This window comes from Callithrix jacchus, chromosome 2 (assembly GCF_049354715.1).
Source record: "Callithrix jacchus isolate 240 chromosome 2, calJac240_pri, whole genome shotgun sequence".
Lineage (NCBI taxonomy): Eukaryota > Metazoa > Chordata > Mammalia > Primates > Cebidae > Callithrix > Callithrix jacchus.
Genome location: NC_133503.1, coordinates 146,433,422 through 146,450,494, shown reverse-complemented (window position 1 = coordinate 146,450,494; position 17,073 = coordinate 146,433,422).

Here is a 17,073-nt window from a genome sequence, read left to right as displayed (position 1 = left end):
AACAAAAGCTTTAATGAAATGTGTTTCCAGATGATTTCTGAATATGACTATGACTGTGAATATTAACTCGGCACTGTGTAATCCCACAATGCAGATATTGCCATCTCAGTTGGCAAATACATATATTGGAAAGAGAGGAAGTAGCAAAGACAGATTTCTATGTTGGGAATGTCCTTTCCCGTGGAGATTTCAGAGCACTTGGAAGTGAAGAAGGAGGTGTCATTTGGCAACATGGTGCATTCTCCTTTCAAGTGAAGAAGCCTTCTAGGAGGTTATCCTAAGTGTGGGCTTCTCTTAATGGCAGGAACATGGCACAGCAAGCACAATTATCACTTTAAACTCTTCTGGTGAGACATTATTCTTTACGTGATTCCCAGTCTATATCAGCCTCTATACCAACAAAATCAGAGCCTCATTTTGAGAAAGAAATAGATGCTCAGGAAAGTGAACGTGGCTCTGGGATGTGAAAAAAAGTGGGTCAACTTTCTGGCTTTCAGTAATGACTCAGTTTGAATGCTTTCCCTGGAGGGTAGACTCATTTGTGAAAGTTTAAAAAGTGAGGCGTGGGGGTGTGGAGCACTATGCTCCTAATTATGTTCACTCCTCCATTTTAGTCTCTATCTCATCAGTCTCGGGAAGTGAACATGAGGTGGGGCAGGGGCAGAAGACCAGCATTGGCACTGGGCACCGAACTTTTCCTCTCACAGACTATGGAAAATTCATTTGCATATTTAGCCTTAAATAGCAATGTTTTAAAGAACGGTGGTATTGAACTTTGCCTGTACTGGAAAGAGGTGTGTATGTGTGTGGGTGCCTGTGTGTGTATGTGTGTGTGAGAGAGAGAGAGAGAGAGAGAAAGAGAATATCAAGACCTTATACCAGAAATATTAAATCAGAATTGCTGGCAGTAGGGACTGGGCATTGGCATTTTAATATCTGGAGAGGGAGGGCAGGACATCCTGAGTTGTCAAGTCATTAGCATTTGGAGGACAATTGCTGAGCATGATGGCGAGCTTAACAAGCACATCCTCTCAGTCTGACAATTTGCTGGAGAAATGAAAAATGTCAACTCAAGGAGTTTGCAGTCTACAAATTCCTTAGAATGACAGGTAAAGACAAGCACATTGTAGAAAATAATATTGTTTTACCATCTATAGTTCACAAATACCTTAAGAAATTGTAGTAGCTGCTTTGCGTAGTAGACCTTTTTTAGGCCAGTGGTTCTCAAACATAACTGTGCATCAGAATCACCTGAAAGGCTTTTTAAAACCTGATTGCTGGACCCCTACCCCCAGAGTTCCAGATTGGGTAGGTCTTTAGTATAGCCCCGGAATTTGCGTTTCTTATAAATTCCCAGGTGGTGCTGATGCTCCTGGCCTGGGACTATACTTTGAGAATACTGCTTTAATGAATCACTTAGAAGAGACATACTTTTAAATAATATTTTGTTGTCAATTGATTTAGTCATATACACATCTAATAAGATAATTTAAGTTCCTTCTTAATAGTTACAAATTATTCAAATACCATAGTTATAAAAATATAGGGAACAGAGGGCTGAGGACATGTGAGGCTTCAATGATCAAAAGGAATAGGATGTCCTTTATTCCAAAGTCCATTTGTAAGTCAGCTTGTCAAGGCATTAGGTATCCCCCCCACCCCATCCCACCGAAGAGAGAAGTGTCTTGAGTAGGGGCTGAGATGCTCAGCCAATCTTTAAAACCTATTCAATCAATAGAACTGGTATCATGTTGGTTCTTAAATTATGTGTGTCAGCTAAATGTAATTAAGTTTTTTATATTTGGTTCTTTATCATTGCAGTGTGAAATTTAATTTTTCACAGACTCTTGGGATTCACCTGAAGCAGTGAAATCTCTGAGATCAAGGAGACTTACCCTGGTCTGCCCACAGCTCCTTATGGAGATACTTACGGTTGTGAATAAAATTTAACTCCTAGTAGAAAATTATCATTAAAGTATTAAGTTAGAAGCAATTACCATTGAAATATATTTGTAACAAAATCTGTTTGGAGCCTCCCTGCTTATCTTTTCTATTGAGGCTAAGAAAAAGCACTATATGGTTAGCTTTAATTGGAAAACCTGATATTGATATTGAATATTTGTGAATAGTCAACTGCAAACTCTTTTGGGAAGGAAGGGTTGAAATTATTATTTCAATATCTTTTAAATTTTTACTATTTAAGTTTTCTATTTCTTTTTGTACTTGTGTTGGCTTTTAATAATTTTCAAATAATTTATCCATTTAATCTTGGTCATCATCTAGATTATAGTAGACTATAATATCTTTACTCTCTTTGGATCTGTCTTATCTTCAGCCAGGTTCCCTTTGTTTATTTTGTATTTTGTTTATTTGCATCTTGTTTCTTTCTGTCCTTAGCCAATCATGGCAGAGGTCCCTTTTATTTTCATCTTGATTTCTTCTTGGATCTATGAATTGTACAGAAGTATAATCTTTAAGAAAAATCAAATATTTTGGGGGTTCCTATTGTTTTCAGGTTATTTATTTCATATTTTGTTGCATTGTGGTCAAAGAACTTGGTCTTAGAATATTGTCCCATGAACTTTTTTTAGTCCTGCTTTGAGGGCTTGTAGTGGGTAGATTTTATACATACTTCACATGTGTTTAGGGAAAATGCATATTCTCTAATTGTTATTATCTTTTTCCATCCTGCCCATAGATAAAGGATTTTGTGTGAACATTAGATCATGCTTTGTAACTGTGATGGTTCAATCTTTTAGATCTCTATTTCTTCTAAAAATCTAGTATTGCTCGAAGTATATCAATCATTTTTGCTATGATTGTCAATTTGTCAACTTCTCCCTGTAATTCTGTTGATTTTTTTTTCATGTATTTCAAGGCTGTGGTTTTTCTCTTTGATTCTACAATTTATTAAGGTGTTTGTGAACTATAGATGCTAAAACAATATTATTTTCTACAATGTGCTTGTCTTTACCTGTCATTCTAAGGAATTTGTAGACTGCAACCTCATTTGAGTTGACGTTTTTCATGCCTCCAGCAAATTTTCAGACTGAGAGGATGTGCTTGTTGAACTCCGCATCGTGCTCAGCAATTGTCCTCCAAATGCTAGTGACAACTCAGAATGCTCTATTCTCTTTCGCCAGATTTTAATGAGGAACTATATTAAAATATAGCCTTATACTGTCTATACCCCTACCAAAACCTGGAAATTACTTTTACCTCAACAGTTGTTGTTTTCCTTTCTCCCTCAGAAGCTTTGAGGCTGGACAAAAATGGGTTAGCCACCAAAACATAAGATCATGGGCCTGTGACATGTGAGATCCCTGCCCTGTGCCATGACCTTATTAAAGTCCACTGTGAGGCATGTCCTTCTAGAGAGGAAGAAAAGTCCTAGAACCTGCAGAGGCTTTACTTCTGGTGCTAGCTAATGATGATGTGGTCTACCTAAGCAGCTTCAGGAGCATTGCAAATTGTACAGAGAAATATGCTCTATTTAATTTCCTAAAGCAGAGTTACCTCATTTTCTTTAACCTCTGTAGACCAGTGTTTTGGTTCTTTCAAATTGTGGTTCTCTGTAGTTAAATTCCTGATGCAGTGTTTCTGGAGTAATGAATCTGGGTATTAATCTGGAGTAATTTTTTGCTGCATGTATGAATCGTATTACTTGGGGCCTATATATTTCTTGCTTTTTGTTTGTTTTAGTGCTACTTAGCACAACAGAAGAAATTTTAGGAGATTTTATGTACAATTTAAATTTGACAGGAAATGAAAAACATGCTTACTTCATATGTAAATATAGTTAAAATTCTGCATAAAGAGATAATAAAATTTACCAATTTTTGAGTATCTACTATGTGGTAGACATTATATTAAATATAAGGACAAATAAACAAATTAAATGTTAGAGGCTTAATTTTCCCTGGTGAAAATAAGGAGACTCTCCTTAGAGCATTTACTTTAGAATATTTATAATTTTAAGTTCTTTCTCTGTCTCTTTGAAGTGTATATAAACCTTTTTAAAAGGAAAATAAGCCTCTTGACAGCCATGAGACCCAGGAACATCCTCCTCAAGGGCCTAGGACCCATCTCGTTGGAAAGTAATGATCCAAGGACATTGTATCCCTATTTATCAGTTTCTGTTAAAAAGTAGGTGCCTAGGTTTGGTGGCCCATTGCTCCAAGTTGAAAACTACCCCCTGTTGCAAAAATATGAGAAGATTATTTTTCCTTTGGATAAAGCTAATTAGCAAACACAGATGGCCACCCCAATTACCAGGTGAATTTAGGATGAACTATGTGTGAGAAATGATGGTGGGAAATTCTCTCAAATCGGGACTAGATACTGTTTATCTTGAGAACATGTGGGCTGTATCTGCTTGGCTAGATAAAAGTATGAGGGTATTTTGTTTTGTGTTGTTTTTTTCCTTTTCTGTCACTTAGTGGTTACCTGTGACGTACATCACATTCTGGCTTAATACGTATTCAATAATAAAATTTTTGATTCTGTTTTACCTTAATGGAAAGATTATCTGGGTAGGCAGAATATTAATATATTTTATTTTATTTTTTTTGAGTCAAAGTCTCACTCTGTTGCCCATGCTGGGGTGCAATGGTGTAATCTTGGGTCACTGCAACCTCTGCCTCCCAGGTTCAAGTAATTCTTTTGCACCTTTGAACCTCATTTTCTCTGGACCCCTAGCCAGTGTTAACTTCATTCTATCACATTTCTCACAAATGGGCATATCACTTAATTATTTATTTATATCTTGCCATGTTGCATTTGTAAACATTGGCTTGTTATTGTTGTTGACAAGGCAATTACCAAGGTTTACTTGTTCATTCAATTGACTTAGGGGCCAAGTCTGAGCAGAGGCAAATCTCTTCATTTACATAGAAAGCACTAACTTTGTGCCAGTACCCCAACATTTCATGATATTTGGTAGCAAATAATGTGTTTATCTCTTGAAAAATGCCCTTGGGTCCTTTATTTAAAGTACCTAGAGCCCAGAGAAAGCACAAACATTTGGACTATAGTATCTGTTAAACTAATATCTTCTCTCAATTAAAACAAATTCCTTTCTCTTATCTGCTTTAGCAATATAAACAAACCAAAATTGACTACCTGGTATTTTTTTTTTCCTATTTGCCTTAAGTTCTGCATTAAATATTGTTATTCATTGAGAGTGCTTTCAAAAATCAAATAGCATTTCCTGCCTAAAAAATCCTTGTAAACACTAAACACTAATGTTTATAGACATAATGATCCTAGATTATACATTGATTTTAAATGCTGTTAGCACCTACATCTTTGATTTTCTTTCTCCTTTACTTCTCACTGCACTCTTCTCTTTATGAAACAAAACTCTTTTTTCAAAGAAAGGTATATGTTCTTAGCTTCATACAAATTCAGAATGTTGATATGTTTGTGGCTTCTTGCAATTTTCAAAAATGTTCTACAAAAGAGATATTTCAAGTTGGAGCTAGCATTTTGCAGGTGGAGATGGAAAAGTCATCATCTTATAAGGCACCTGCGTCAACTGAGGTCTTTGCAGCATGCCCAGGGAAGGGAAGATTTCTCCTAAGCAAGAAGTGGGTATTTGCTACTATGAACTTGGGGTTCATATGTCTCAGGTTCCTTCAGGCAAGTGCACTTTTCCTAGTTATCAAGGTACTTTTCCTAGGTGTCACTTTCTCTAGTAGGGTCCTGGTTTTGGTGCAGGAGTCTTGCTGAATATATTTCATCTCCTTGTAAGTGTGCTACCTGACTGTTGAAGCCTGAGCCTAAGGTGGTCTTAAATGTAGCCATGAAGACTTTCTGACTTTCCTAGTGTGCTTTCAATTGAGGTGTGTAGCCTGAGCCTTTTTTTTTTCTTTTCAATACTCTAAAGGCAGTTAACTAAATGTAGCTAATTCTACAGAGCTCATAATTACCAGTGACCCACAAACCTTTCAAGGGCTATCCCTACATCATAAGCCAATGCTTCTCTTTCACCTGCAAACTGTCCCAGTCCACCATGGGTTACAGTGTAAGTAATTATGCTACTACAGTCAGCAGTTATCACCACTTCCCTGAGCCCTGGGGTCCTGACTGCCAGCTGACCTGTAAATCATCCAGAATCATAAAGGATCTTAGCTTGGGGACACTCCCAGCCTGAAGATCTCCTGGCAAGGGCCACCTCTAGGACAACTGTCTTAGCCTGAACACCCCAGTAGTAGAACTTGAGACAAAGGTTGGCCTTGCAGATAGCTTACTGTGGAATGTGATTCTAGAGACTCAAAGTTGTGGGCCTGAGATGAATAAATCAAGGCAGTAGAGAAAGTCTATTCAAAGTTGTATCATTGAACTGGTTACAGTTGTGGGAGATTAAGGCTCAGTTCTGTTGTGCAACCTTTGAAAAGCAGTATAGATTTCACCTCAGAATTTTCCATTCAAAACATAAGCAAGGTTAATATTTACCCAAGCACTCCTCTATTAGTTTTCTATTGCTGCCATAACAAATTCCCACAAACTAGCATCTTAAAACAATAACCATTTATTATCTCATGGTTTTCTAGGTCAGATATCTGACATGGATCTTACAGAGCTAAAATCAAGCAATTGGCATGGCCAAATTGTTTTCTGGAGACACTAAAAGAATCTGTTTCCTTGCGCATCCTAGTTGCTGGCAGAATTAAGAACTTCCCTTTTATTATTTGCAGAGTAGCCATGTTTCTACCCTATATAATTTCCCTACAACTTAAAGAATTTCCTGTAGCATTTTTTGCTAGTCCAAATGTACTGGCAATAACTCATCTTAGTTTTCTTTTATCTGAAAATGTCTTTGATTTGCTTTATTCTTAACAGAAAATATCCTTAATACCTAGGATTCAGATAGTATCTTTATTTTATCAAATTGAGAAATTCTTAACTATAATATTTCAAATAAATTTTTCTGCCTCATTCTCTCTCCTCATTCTTGTATTTCGATTACATGCATATTAGACCATTGAATATCATCTATTCAGTTTCCTAGTCTATCTCCTCAACCCCAATTTTTATCTTCCTTTTCTTTATCTTGAATAGTTTTCTCTTTCTTTACTGATACTTCCATTCATTGAGAAAATACTGAGTTTTAGTTAGCTGATGATAATTATAAAAGTCATTTTGAAGTCTTGTATGTTAATTTCAGTATCTTGTTTATATCAGGGTCAATTTTTATTGATTTTCTTCTCTTAAAAATACCTTCTATTTTCTTTTTTTAAATGTTGGACAATTTCTTCTCACTTTGGGAAATGTGCTTCAATGTAGCAGTTAGGTTTGTTCTTGTTGTTGATCAACTATGCTCACTTTTGCTTGTCATTCTGACATCAAATATACTCTAAGTTAGTTAGACTGTTTCAAGATTTAATGGTCAGGGACACTTCAGGTAGTACCTGCCAATTAAGTACTTTGCTTTACAGCCTCTGGTTTACTTGTGGCTACTGCATACTACCCTTTCTAGGAATATTTTTGAGATTATGCCCACTGCCATCAACTTCTGATTCTTTCTAGGGTTTTTATATTCAAACTCCTGAGCATAAGGGATGTTATTGATGTTAGTGATATTTAGGCACTCTGTCCCTGTTGGGCCAACCTGTCATGCCAAGTCACTTCAGATGATGCTGACCGTAAAGAAACTGGCTGCCTGAGGGAGACACATAGATCTCTGTTCTACCCTCGTATGATTTTTAAGATCTTTAAGGAACTCTGAAAATGCACATAGAGGATGATAGACTTCTACTTTATTCATATAGAGGTGTGAAATCCTGTTTCATAAGTGACATCTGCCACAATTGAGTGTTTGCCATGTTTCAGATTCTGAATTGAGTTTATCAAACACCTTGAAACATAACAGGCCCAGGACAAAGTTTTAAAAACAAAGAAGTCTAGTCTCAGAAATGTTAAGTAATATGTTCAGCAGTGTTCTATCAGTAACTTGTAGAGCCAAGTACCCTTAAATACATTCTAGGTAACTGCAATCCTAATTTCCTTTTCTACTACATTGTACTGCATTTGAGGCTGTGGAAAAGACTAGAACTAAGAAGAGATGGCTGTGCTTTAACTACCAATTTACTGGCTATGTTACTTCAAGTTCTTTAATACATACATTTTCTCACTTGGAAGAGTTTGTTGTCAGATATTAATACTATATTTTAAAACAGAATTCATATAAATAACAAATGAGAGGCTTCTGTAAAGCTCCTAACACAGTTCTTGGCATAAAATAATCCCTTAGTACAATACTATTATTGAGGCTGTTAATTTACTACTCCAGTTAAAGTTTCATGATGCATAGATTAATTACTTGCTAATTTCAAAGGCAAAATACAAGTGCAACTATACCCATTTAAATTTCTTATTTCCAATGGCTTATTATTTTTTTTATCATTGATTATTTCTCTGTCTCCTTTCTCTTCTAGGCTGAGCCTCTAGGCACATATAGTGAAATTGTGTGCCCCTCTCTCTAATGATAAATCACTCGGGAAAGCAGAGGGACTCTATAGGGTGCTTGTTGGCACAAAAGGATTTTTGTCCTTAAGCATATCCTTGAATAAGAATGGTAAAATGAGCTGATTGTGTTATTGGAAAATAAATTAAGTAATGCCTTCTTTATCTAACCAGTATTGAGTAATATTCACTATGTACTGAAGGCATATTAACACACTGTTGCTTTTGTTGGATTCTGGTGAAAAAGTCCTCAGATTAGCTTAAATATAAGCTTAAATATAAATGACATATTGGTTAATTATTATTTCTAGCTCATTTTTTAAGATGGTCTCAAAATTACAACTTAGGACCCATTATCAGTGATTCACAAATCAAAAATTCCACAATGTATATACTATAGATTATTTGTGGCATCTCTCCAACCAGCCACCAGAAAAAAATTCTTGCCAATAAGTATGCTCACATGAAAAATACAAGAAGATACATAATAAATTGTCATGTATAACAAGCATTAACTTTACTATTTTTGCATTTTGAAGACTACAGATAATTCACATAAATACACATGTGTTAATTCTAATTGTCGATGCTTCTGGTTTCAAGGGGTTAGTCTAGTTTTAAAGGGATATAATTGAAATTTGGGAAACTAGTCAACATATTTACCCAAGCATTACAGGGCTTTACATTTAAAATCAACATGATTCAACTTTGAAATATTGTTGTCTTGCTAATTAAAACATGAGCTATATTTTTGAAATATGCCCAGAAAAACATTTTTTTAAAGCAATTTTGTGGCTTATCTGTAAAAAAGTGCATTTTTGGGGGAAAAAGAAGATGGCATGATAGAAGCAACTCAGGATTGCAGCTCTCAGTGAAGCCGCAGAGGGTGAGTCCAAGCCGCATTTCCAAATGGATCTTTGCAGCCCACAGAAAGGGGAAATTCCCAGGTGTAGAAGAGACACGGTATGCCAGCACAGCTGTATTGGCTGGCGCCGCCGTTTTGGCTGGTGCCACAGCGCAGTGGCTCTCCGCACAAAACACACTGGTCTAGGTGCCATGTTAAACTGGCAATCTGAGATTTGGGAGGGCAGATTATCATATCCATTTGATTAAACGGGACTTGGACAGTGAGCCAGACCAGGAGATTACTGGGAAGAGACCTTTGAGCCGGCGCAGTGGGTCGCTGCACGGGAAATCACACAGATCCCAGTGCCCTACCAGCAGGCGACTGAAACACCCGGGAGAGAGTCAACCGTTCAACTTAAAAAAAAGGGCTCTGAGGCAGGGAGCCAGGTGATCAGGCTCGGCGAGTCCCCCCCACACAGGGACAAACAAAACAGCGATTTGAAACGCTTGGGGTTGAGAGTTTCACTGCGGGCACAGCTGAACCCAGGATGGTGCCACTAGGTGGGGGAGTGGCGTCCACCATTACTGAGGCATTCTGCCCCTACTAAGGTACACTCCCATTGCTGATGCAGCCTGCCATTGCCGAGGCAACCCACCATAACAGAGAGACTCTGCCACAGGGCGGAGCCCATGGCAACAGGGCAGAGCCCACGGCAGCAGGGTGGAGCCCACAGCAACAGGCCTCAGCAGGCAAATAGTGACTAGACTGCCTCCTAGCTGGGCAGGACAGTGCAACAGATACTCATAAAGAAAGGCCTAACTCCCCGAGACAGAGCATCTGAGGAAATAAAGGGGTTTTATGAGTTCTGCTGCAGCAGACTTAAACGTACCTGCCTAACAGCCCTGAATGAACAACAGAGCTCACAGCTCAGCACTTGAGCTCCTATAAAGTACAGATCGTCTTCTCAAGCAGCTCCCTGACCCCTGTATATCCAAAGAGTCACCTCAAAAAGGACTGATCAGACTGACATTAGGCGGGCATCATTCTGGGACAAAGATAGCAGAAGAAAAAACTGGTAGCATCCCTCACTGTTCCACAGCTGCTACAGGTGTACCCCAGACAAGCAAGGCCTGGAGTGGACTGCAGCAGTCATACAGCAGAGGAGCTAGACTGGAGGAAAACTAAGTAACAGAAATAACGTCATCATCAACAATCAGGGTGTCCACTCAGAGACCCAGTCAAAAAGTCAGCAACTACTCAGACGACAGGTGGATAAACCCACAAAGATGGGAAGAAACCAGTGCAAAAAGGAGAAAAACACCTGAAACCAGAACACCTCGCCTCCGACAAAGGACCAAAACTCCTCACCAGTAAGGGAACAAAGATGGAAGGAGAATGACTGTGATGAAATGACGGAATCAGACTTCAGAAGGTGGGTAATGAGAAACTTCTGTGAGCTAAAAGAACATGTTCTAAATCAATGCAAAGAAACTAAGAACCTTGAAAAAAGATTTGAAAAAAGATTTGAGGAAATGATAACAAGAATGGACAACTTAGAAATATAAATGAATTGAAGGAGCTGAAAAACACAACACGAGAACGTCGTGAAGCATGCACAAGTTTCAACAGCCAAATTAACCAAGCAGAAGAAAGAATATCAGAAGTCGAAGATCAACTCAATGAAATAAAACGAGAAACCAAGATTAGCGCAAAAAGCGCAAAAAGGAATGAACAAGTCTCCAAGAAATGTGGGACTATGTGAAGAGACATAACCTATGTTTGATAGGTGTACCAGAATGTGACAAAGAATGAATCCAAGCTGGAAAATACTCTTTAGGATATTATCCAGGAAAATTTCCCCAAGCTAGCAAGGCAGACCAATATTCAAGTCCAGGAAATACAGAGAACACCACAAGATACTCCACAGGAAGAGCAACCCCAAGGCAGATAATTCACCAGGGTTGAAATGAAGGAGAAAATAATAAGGGCAGCCAGAAAGAAAGGTCGGGTCACCCACAAAGGGAAGCTCATGAGACTCACAGCAGATCTCTCTGCAGAAACTCTACAATCCAGAAGAGAGTGGGAGCCAATATTCAACATCCTTAAAGAAAAGAACATTCAACCCAGAATTTCATATCCAGCCAAACTGAGCTTCATAAGTGAAGGAAAAATAAAATCCTTTGCGAACAAGCAAGTACTCAGAGATTTTGTCACCACCAGGCCTGCTTTACAAGAGCTCCTGAAAGAGGCACTACACATAGAAAGGAACAACCAGTACCAGCCATTCCAAAAACATACCAAATGCTAAAGAGCATCAACAAAATGAAGAATCTGCATCAACTAATGGGCAAAAGAGCCAGCGGGCATCAAAATGGCAGTATCAAATTCTAACATAACAATATCAACCCTAAATGTAAATGGGCTAAATGCACCAATCAAAAGAGACAGACTGGCAAATTGGATAAAAAGCCAAAACCCATCAGTGTGCTGTATCCAGGAAACCCATCTCACATGCTGGGATACACAAAGGCTCAAAATAAAGGGATGGAGGAAGATTTACCAAGCAAATGGAGAGCAAAAAAAAAAAAAAAAAAAAAAAAAAAGCAGGAGTTGCAATCCTCATCTCTGATAAAATAGACTTTAAAGCAACAAAGATCAAGAGAGACAAACAAGGACATTACATAATGGTAAAAGGATCAATGCAACAAGAAGAGCTAACGATCCTAAATATATATGGAGCCAATACAGGAGCACCCAGATACATAAGGCAAGTTCTTAATGACTTACAAAGAGACTTAGACTCCCACACAATAATAGTGGGAGACTTTAACACTCCACTGTCAATATTAGACAGATCAACCAGACAGAAAATTAACAAAGATATCCAGGGCTTGAACTCAGACCTGGAACAAGCAAACCTGATAGACATTTACAGAACACTACCCCAAATCCACAGAATATACATTCTTCTCAGCACCACATCACACCTACTCTAAAATTGACCACATAATTGGAAGTAAAGCACTCCTCAGCAAATGCAGAACAGCTGACATCATAACAAACAGTCTCTCAGACCATAGTGCAATCAAGTTAGGACTCAGAATTCAGAAACTAACCCAGAACAGCACAGCTTCATGGAAACTGAACAACTGCCTCTTGAATGTTGACTGGATAAACAATGAAATGAAGACAGAAATAAAGAAGTTCTTTGAAACCATTGAGAATGAAGACACAACATACCAGAATCTCTGGGACACATTTAAAGCAGTCTCCAGAGGAAAATATATAGCAATAAGTGCCCATATGAGAAGAGTGGAAAGATCTAAAATTGATACCCTATCATCAAAATTGAAAGAGCTAGAGGAGCTAGATTAAAAAAACTCAAAACCTAGTAGAAGACAAGAAATAACTAAGATCAGAGCAGAACTGAAGGAGATAGAGACGAGAAAAACCCTTCAAAAAATCAATAAAACCAAGAGCTGGTTTTTTGTAAAGATCAACAAAATAGACAGACCACTAGCCAGACTGATAAAAAAGAAAAGAGAGAACAACCAAATAGATGCAATAAAAAACGATAAAGGGGAAATCACCACAGATTCCACAGAAATTCAAACCATCATCAGAGAATATTACAAACAACTCTATGCACATAAACTAGTAAACCTGAAAGAAATGGATAAATTCCTGGACTCCTGTGTCCTCCCAAGCCTAAACCAGGAGGAAGCCAAAACTATGAATAGACCAAGAACAAGGTCTGAAGTTGAGGCAGCAATTAAGAGCCTACCACACAAAAAAAGCCCAGGTCCAGATGGGTTCACAGCCGAATTCTACCAGACACACAAAGAGGAGCTGGTACCATTTCTTCTGAAACTATTCAAAATAATCCAAAAAGAGGGAATCCTCCCCAAATCATTTTATGAGACCAACATCATCCTGATACCAAAACCCAGCAGAGACTCAACAAGAAAAGAAAACTTCAGGCCAATATCCATGATGAACATTGATGCAAAAATCTTCAATAAAATACTGGCAAGCTGATTGCAACAGCAAATCAAAAAACTTATCCATCATGATCAAGTAGGATTCATCCCGGGGATGCAAGGCTGGTTCAACATATGCAGTCTATAAACGTAATTCACCACATAAACAGAACCAAAACCAAAAACCACATGGTTATCTCAATTGACGCAGAGAAGGCCTTTGACAAAATTCAACAGCCCTTAATGCTAAAACCCTCAATAAACTCAGTATTGATGGAACACATCTCAAAGTAATAAAAGCTATTTACGACAAACCAACAGCCAATATCATACTGAATGGGCAAAAACTGGAAACATTCCCTTTGAAATTCGGCACTAGACAAGGATGCCCTCTTTCACCACTCCTATTCAATATAGTACTGGAAGTTCTAGCCAGAGCAATCAGGCAAGAAAAAGAAATAAAGGGTATTCAAATAGGAAAGGTGGAACCAAATTGTCTCTATATGCAGATGACATAATACATGGTAGTATATCTAGAGACACGCGCCACCATGCCCAGCTAATTTTTTTTTTTTTTTTGTATTTTTAGTAGAGACGGGGTTTCACCATGTTGACCAGGATGGTCTCGATCTCTTGAGCTCGGGATCCACCCGCCTCGGCCTCCCAAAGTGCTGGGATTACAGGCTTGAGCCACAGCGCCCGGCCTTTTTTTTTTTTTTTTTAATACTAAGCAAAATCTTTTAATAAAACCACTGGATTTAACTTCTTAATTTTAAATAACCAAATTTTATGATTTTATACATAATCCAATGTAATGCCAATATAATTAGCATTTCAGCTTGAAGAGCTGGTTTTTAACAAGGATGGGAAGCTATAAATTATTCAAAGTCTGCAAACCAGAAGATACAAATAAAAATGGACAAATATATAGAACAAAATCCGCAGACACTCTACTAACTGGGGAAATATCTGAAGGCTTTACATCCTTTATTATCCATAATGGCTTTTGGAATTATGATTGTGTGACATATAGACCCTTTCACATTTTAGTTTTTTTTTTATGATAAATGCTTTTTATTACATAATATTTAGTAGTCATGCTCAATGAACAAGGTCAACAGAAACTTGTAAATATTCTGCTAAATAATCTAGCACACTATACATACACATTTTTCAGTGCAGTAACGTTCAAATAATCCTTGTATTCTTTATTCAGACAATTCTGCAAACTAGGGAATAAATAGAGTTATGAATGCATAAGAACTTTTTTTCAAGCAGGTAAGATTAACAGAGATTAAAATGTATTGATAAGTCAAAGACTGACCCTGATCCTAGTAACACCAAACTCAAAGTAGCTCTTGGTCAGAAAGTGCAAGAGGGTGCATGAAAATCATCACTCCATGGTTTCTCAGTGGTCTATTTGAGGTGATTATTTTTAACCACTAAACTGTATTAACTCATAATAAAAAGTAACTAGTCAAAATTTAGAACAATCTGATCAAAATGGGTCTGCACATGCCTTTCAAACACCTGCTGGTCATAGTCAGGAGGGAACTGCTAGCTGCACATTGGGCATACCTTCCAGTGACTTTCAACATGTTCTTCAAATTTGCTCTGATCATAGTTGGGAGGGAACATTAACTCACAGAGGGGACACTTCTTGTGAACATCAAAGCTGGAATCAAAGCAAAAGCCTGTCCCATGCCCACGTAAATGTTGACTTGGAAGATCTGGAGCAGCAGACACATTCTCATCTTCTTTGCTATCCTCGGGGTCCTCTAAGCCATCAGGCCGACTAAGGTTTCGAGCAGGCTGGCTGCAGACAACATTGTCTTCCAGTCCCCAAGAGGGGACTCTCGCAGGTGCCCCATCGTCTCAGCCCAAAAACTCCTGAAACTGATAAGCAACTTCAGCAAAGTTTCAGGATATAAAATCCATGTGCAAAAATCACAAGCAGTCCTAAACACCAATAACAAACTTAAAGAGAGCCAAATCAAGAATGAACTGCCATTCACAATTGCTACAAAGAGAATAAAATACCTAGGAATACAACTTATAAGGAACGTAAGGGACCTCTTCAAAAAGAACTACAAACCACTGCTCAATGAAATAAGAGAGGACACAAACAGATGGAGAAACATTCCACATTCATGGTTAGGAAGAATCAATATCGTGAAAATGGCCATACTGCCCAAAGTAATATACAGACTCAATGCTATATCCATCAAGCTACCATCAACTTTCTTCACAAAACTGGAAAAAACCACCATGAACTTCATCTGGAACCAAAAGAGAGCCCACATAGCCAAGTCAATTCTAAGCAAAAAGAACACAGCGGGAGGCATCACACTACTGGACTTCAAACTATACTACAAGGCTACAGTAATCAAAACAGCATGGTACTGGTATCAAAACAGAGATATAGACCAATGGAACAGAACAGAGGCATCAGAGGCAACACAACATATCTACAACCATACAATCTTTGATAAACCTGACAAAAACAAACCATGGGGAAAGGATTCCCTGTTTAATAAATGATGTTGGGAAAACTGGCTAGCCATGTACAGAAAGCAGAAACTGGACCCCTTCCTGACACCTTACACTAAAATTAACTCCAGATGGATTAAAGACTTAAACCCAAGACCTGGCACCATAAAAATCCTAGAAGAAAATCTAGGCAAAACCATTCAGGACATAGGTGTAGGCAAGGACTTCATGACCAAAACACCAAAAGCATTGGCAACAAAAGCCAAAATAGACAAATGGGACTTAATCAAACTCCACAGCTTCTGCACGGCAAAAGAAACAGTCACTAGAGTGAATTGGCAACCAACAGAATGGGAAAAAATTTTTGCAGTTTACCCATCTGACAAAGGGCTGATATCCAGAATTTACAAAGAACTAAAACAGATTTACAGGAAAAAACCAAGCCCATTCAAAAATGGGCAAAGGGTATGAACAGACACTTTACAAAAAAAGACATACATGAGGCCAACAAACGTATGAAAAAATGCTCATCATCACTGGTCATTAGAGAGATGCAAATCAAAACCATCTCATGCCAGTTAGAATGGCGATCATTTAAAAATCTGGAGACAACAGATGCTGGAGAGGACGTGGAGAAAAAGGAACAGTTTTACACTGTTGGTGGGAGTGTAAATTAGTTCAACCATTGTGGAAGACAGTGTGGCGATTCCTCAAGGCCTTAGAAATAGAAATTCCATTTGACCTAGCAATCCCATTACTGGGCATATATCCAAAGGACCATAAATCGTGCTACTATAAGGACACATGCACATGAATGTTCATTGCAGCACTGCTTACAATAGCAAAGACCTGGAACCAACCCAAATGCCCATAGATGATAGACTGGACTGGGAAAATGTGGCACATGTACACCATGGAATATTATGCAGCAATAAAAAATGATGAGTTCGTGTCCTTTGTAGGGACATGGATGAATCTGGAGAACATCATTCTCAGCAAACTGACACAAGAACAGAAAATGAAATACCGCATATTCTTACTCATAGGTGGGTGATGAAAAATGAGAACACATGGACACAGGGAAGGAAGTACTACACACTGGGGTCTATTGGGGGGAGTAGGGGATGGACAGTGCGGGGGGAGCTGGGGAGCGATAGCCTGGGGAGAAATGCCAAATGTGGGTGAAGTGGAGGGAGGCAGCAAAACACACTGCCATGTGTGTACCTATGCAACTATCTTGCATGTTCTTCACATGTACCCCAAAACCTAAAATGCAATAAAAGAAATTAA